Below are 6,000 nucleotides of genomic sequence, written 5' to 3' on the forward strand. Positions count from 1 at the left end.
CCTGACAGAGAATCCACAGGGACATGTAATGCGAATGATAGAAGATGAGGTCAAGAAGAGTGCAGGAGCAGTACTGTTTGTACTATTTGTACTAATAACTATTATTCCTTATTGTTTTAGTTAATATAATAAGTATTAAATATGACCATATTTAAATGAACCATTTGATATCAAAACTTAATTTCTCAGAAATAAAGTACCCAACAATCTATGGACAATGTAATTCTGATGCAGTAATTATATTGCTGCCATTCTGAATTAGCTCAAAATCTTGAACCAATGACATATCAATTTAACTTAAGAATTAGTTATTACAGACCTTTGCCTTAGGGGATCATGAGCATGTATTTCACTTGATCACAAGGGACAAAAATGTGTGCCAAGGAGCTTTTTAAAGGGTAAAAATAATTTTTCCTTCAGTAAAATTATTCCTGTCTTCATTATTTTCCTTGTTCCCTTATTCATATTGTTCTGCTACTTTAGGTGGAGATAGGCAGAGTGATACAAAGGTCTTTTAAAAAGGCAAACAGTAATTGAATTAAAATAAAGAAACACATTTAAGAGCTTCTTTTTTGAAATGTCAGCCTCTCAAATTTTGGATTCTATTGCAAAGAAAATTAATCAGAATCAGTTCCCTCCAGATTCAGATCCTAAATAACCTCCCACTGACTATGGTTAACGGAGTTAATTTGGGTTTCATATCTAGGGGTTTTTTTTAAAAGAAAAAAGAGAACAATGCACCAGCCCTAAGCTAGCCCACTCAGCAATCTCCCATTTCATGGGATCGCTTTGTTTTCACCCTCTTGGAAACATCCCAACTTAAAAGTATATTTTGCAATCACGGGAAAGCCAGGCTTGAGACCTAAAAACATTGTGGCTTTTCCTGTTCTGGGATAATCCTTGCCAATAGAGATATGATCCATTTCACAAGGTATGCTCAAGTTGAAGTTGTAGTTGGTCCATGAGCTAGAAAAGATTCCCACTGATCAATTTATAGCATCAGCTAGAATTGAGTCGGAACAGACACTTAAGAGCAACAGTTACATGGTCCAATGAACCACTATCAAACAATCATAAAGACAAGTGGACTACCACATGCAGGTAACCAGGCATCTTGATCTTGCAACTTCTAACTGAAAACACTACAAAGACTAGATGATCTCATGGATAAGCTGAGAACTAGTTAATATGGTCATATTTGCTGCCAGTGGTTCGGGAGAATCAGTAGTTTAAAGACATAAGAGATAATATATAAAGTGATGTCATCCCTCTTTGTATTTTTAAGACCTGTTTTTCCCTGTGTTTTGAGCAATGCATGAGTAATGACTCCAACACATGCCTTGCGCCTCCAAGACATCCATTTAGTGCAAGACATTTTTCAGCTGTGTTATTTCGTCTAACAAAGACTTACCGGCTGCTGAAAACTTATTCCTGGTGATATGAAACAACTGCAGTAGCCACATGCACCTGCTGTGGTACCCACTGTAATTTTACAAGTGCTTTTAATTGTATAAACAAGACTCAAATCCTTCACTTTTTTAGATTAATAATTGCCCTAATTTTCAGTGTCCCTGAATCTGATAGGAGCAAATAATCTCTCTCTTTCAAGAGTGAATACAGTCTGATCAGTGCTGAAAGCATATGCTTTGGGCTACTGGCAACTGAAGGAAAATCTGAAGATCCCTAGAACTAGGCAGTGTCACCTTCCAGTCCACAACCAGTCTGCCTGTGGACTGGTGGTGCTATGGAAAAGGAGACTACTGAATTCAGAGCCCCTCTGGCAAAAGTCAGTCAGTAAATGGACATTCTGAAACTGAAAGAATAAATCCTTGTCACCGCAGTGACACTGGGCACTACATGGTTTGCCCATGCTACTGTGAAGGCCAGAAGTATATTCATTATAATCCTGGATTACAGTGTTGTGTTGCAGCCTTCTGACTCTTGTTGAGGCTACATGGGAGGAAATAAAAATAGCAGTTCCCGAGGGAACACAAGGACGAGTCCTGACACAAAACTCAGGACTGTCCTGCACAGAGGGAACGAGGCCCTCCAACCACAGACCACAGCAGAGCTGGTACGGAGATGATGCTGCAGGCAGGAGCTCTTGGACAACAGTGCCAAACCACCCCTGCAAGATGTGCAGGAATACCATCGTTATAAACAATGATTACAGTTTTCATAATCTGGGGATGATTACGCAGTAAGTAAGGAGCAATCTCCAAATGATGTCCCTGGCTGTCCTGGGACTGACAGGAATAGGGAGGGGCGGCTACGGGTGTGGTGTGAGGCACACAGCCAAGCAGTCAGGAAGCAAAGGAAAACTAAATGCAAAGCTGTCACTGGATAGACGTACCTGCGTCAAATAGAGCAGGGCAAATAGTGACAAACACTGCAGGCAACAGCTGATAAGGAGAGAGACGGGGAAGTGTGCTGAGGAAACAGAGGAGAGGGACTGGCGGCACATTGGTGGGGATGACCCTAGGCCCATCTCCTGTCAGCAAGCTGGGGCGGGCATTGGGCAATTGATGTCTCAGGGAGACCAGGAGCCACCTGAAGACCTCCTCAGAAAGACCTTAACACCTGCAATCCTTCCTGCCCTGTACTATGGGGAGGCTCTGCCTTTCCAGGCAGCAGGCAAAGCTCTTCGGCCAGAAGAGGGGAGAAGCACATGTTCTACCGTAGCAGTACGTGGAGTCAGTAGTCTCTGTAATTTATCTACTTCGCTACTACTTCTTGCCCCCAAAGGGAGCTGTTGGGCTGCGGGGAGCTGCCAGACTTGATGCACTGGTCCTCCGTCTGACCTCTGGTGGCTGAGGATAGCCAAAGGGACAGAGCCCCATGGTGGTCCCAGGGGAGCATCCAGGCAGGCAGACCCTCCAGGGGGCCCTGGGCCAGCTGCCATGACTGCTACTGGAGGGAAGTGCCCAGGACTGTGCTGGTGTGGAGGGACACAGTGGAGCTGGGCCAAAGGGGCAGAGCTGCTGCTGAGGGGTGGTCTGTGCCGTTGTCCTCAGCACGACTGAGGGGCTGGGACCCTTTGGAGCTGGCGTGTCCCTGAGCTGTGCCCTGCCACCTGTCCCCTGCACTGCCAGGCCCTGGCATGATGAGGTGAGGCTCGTGCATGAGGGAGAAGCAGCTGTCATGGTGGGGCACAGGTGGCCTGAGGATCCTATCAAAAATGCACCTGGAAAGCTCTGCAGTCAGTGCACCAGTGCAATGAGGCAAGCCTAGTGCCCTTGCTGGGCTTTGGCGATGACAACCATGTGTTTCATGCTGCCGAGCATCTCCTCGTTGGCTTTCCTTCTTCTTCTCCTTGCACTGACTGTGCTGTATTGTCAGCTTCTGCAGGGGACTCTTTCAACAGGACCACCAAAAATTTGAGGACACTGGATTTTCCAAGGTGACCTGGGGTGTCCGAGTCACTGAAGAGAGCCAAGAATGGGTCTTGCAGGGTGGGCACCAGCCAGTGGAGTGGAAGAATTGCACTGTGACTTCAAATGCATTTCCGTGCCATGAGGAGATCTAAAATAGCTCTTGTGCCTCCGCTAGCCAAACCAGCATGAAAAACCCAGAGGTGCTGCCAGCACAGTTATAATGCACCTTTCCGGCATCAGTGGGCAAGCAGTGTGTCATGGACAACATGAACATTCTCTGTAAAATCATGGCATGAGGAGCTGAAGGAAGGATTAAGAAAAATTTGGTTTAATCTATGCTAGGGAGAGAGCTAGGAAGCACTTCAGTGAAAAAGAGCAGGTCTGAGAACTAAGCAGACCAAAATTTCTAAAGATGTGAGTGGATTAGGAAGCATCATCACTTGGACAATTTACACATTTGTCTCATTATTTGATGCACTTTCTCTTAAATCTCTCTGGCAGCACACTCAGGTTCTCACAAGACATCCCAGATGTCAGCTACGCTCAGGCAAATGCAGCTGATCATGAACTCAGAGTCCTGTGCTAAACTCTGCTGGCGGGTTAAAAGCATGTCGTTATTAGAAAAAACAAAATTGATGTGTAAGCTTGTCTCTACTGCAGTCTACTGAAATTAATAATCTTTAGTGTCGTGGATGAGGCTCAGCTGGTGACTAAGCACCACATGGCTGCTCCCTCACTCCTACCCCCACCCTGGTAGGATGGGGAGGAGAAAATACAACAAAAGCCTCATGGGTCCAGACAAGGGCAGGAAGGGATCCCTCACCAGTCATGGTCATAGGCAAAACAGACTCGACTTGGGGGAAGAAATCCATTTAATTTGTTACCAATCCAAATCAGAGTAGGTTAATGAGAAATAAAAACTAAATCTTAAAAACACTCTCTCTCCACCCCTCCCTTATTCCCAGGCTCAGCTTCACTCCCGATTTTCCCTACCTCCTCCCCCTCAGCGGAGCAGGGGGGAAGGGGAATGGGGGTTGCAGTCAGTTCATCAAACACTGTCTCTGCCGCTCCTTCTTCCTCAGAGGAGTACTCCTCACACTCTTTCCCTGCTCCAGTGTGGGGTTCCTCCCACAGAAGATAGTTCTCCCTGAACTTCTCCAACGTGACTCCTTCCCACGGGCTGCAGTTCTTTATGAGCAGAGGTGGGAATTGCTCCCAGCGAATGAGTTTTTCAGGCTGATGCTGACTTGGAATTTACATGATGTATTTTGTTGTGGTGCTTTTTTATTAAACCTTCTTGCATAGTCCTTGATGTTAGTTTTTGACACTTGCAAGTGGTGTCCCTTTTCTCTTGCTGAGTTAGGAGTTGAGAGTCGTGTGCCTCAGATGAGATGGAATAATGCAGCAGCCTTTGCTCAGCCTGCTTTGAAATTTCAGTTGAATGTTGAACTTGCAGTTTTTCGTGAGCTATTCTATTGTGTTCCTCTATGCTGCTGAATTGCTGTGGGATACACTTCTCCTCGGGAGGAGTGAGCAGTGAAATGAACTATATCACTATGTGCCTTCATAATATGCTCTTGGTCCCGTGAAAGAGAAAATGTAATAACCAGGCCAATTAGTTTCTCTAAAGATTTACAGCACAGCTTTTGCTACTTGCAGCATTTTGGGGGAAGATGAAAAAATTCTCTTTCCAACTCACCAGCTCTCTGCAATCACTAAAATTTGCTCTTGACTTTTGTGTTTTGGCCAGCTTGGATTCTGATATGCTTCCTTATGGCTGATTCAAAGTGTATTTTGAGTAAAAGCTACAGCTTTGCAGCAAAAAAAGATGCTGCAAAGACGGTTTCCAAAGGACTTAATGCTACCAAGTTGTATTCTGGAGTTTGATCTCTCCATCCTGCTGGAGAAGGAGAACTTGCACGCTGGTTAGATGAGCTCTGATGTTCACACACCAAGTCACTGTATCTCTTTTCAACATATGTGGCATTAGTTGAGCTTTTCACTTGCAGCTCTCAACAAGCTAGGCTTTGAATAGGACTGCATAAAAGTAAGTGCCTTTTCAGCTGGTATCTCTCTCTAAAAAGAAATTGAAAGGTAGGAGACACACAGAAAACTCTGCTGAGTTTGTGTTCAGAAAATAAGCTGTATCAGGCAGCTGTTAACACACTGCATTATTGCCAGACTGTAGCGTTTTCCTCTGAGAGACAAAAGCAAACGTCAGCAGGGCAATCTCCGAGTAACGCAGGAGTGACCCAGTTCTGAGCCCAATGCTTCTTAGTAGGTTGGTGGGTTACCACCTGGTAGGTGTTTCCTTGAGCTGAAAAGAAGACCAGTCCTCAGCATTAAAACTTTACAGACTGAGAATCACTCTTTTTATCCAATAATCGTGTTTGACTATTAAAGTTCACTGGGATGCATTTTGCTCTGTTTTTTCATACAGAGCTCTGGTGTGTGATGAGGACTCTTCAACACTGTATTTTATTTTCCTTCTACCAGCCTTTCATGTACCCATATTTCTACTTGTTATTTTCTTACGCTGTAGGACTTTGTGGTCTGCTGGCCATATTGTTAAAGTTTTCTCTTGCATAAAGAGTTGGATAGAAAAGCAAGCAACTTTTTTTTTTCA

Source organism: Nyctibius grandis, chromosome 5 (assembly GCF_013368605.1).
Source record: "Nyctibius grandis isolate bNycGra1 chromosome 5, bNycGra1.pri, whole genome shotgun sequence".
NCBI lineage: Eukaryota > Metazoa > Chordata > Aves > Nyctibiiformes > Nyctibiidae > Nyctibius > Nyctibius grandis.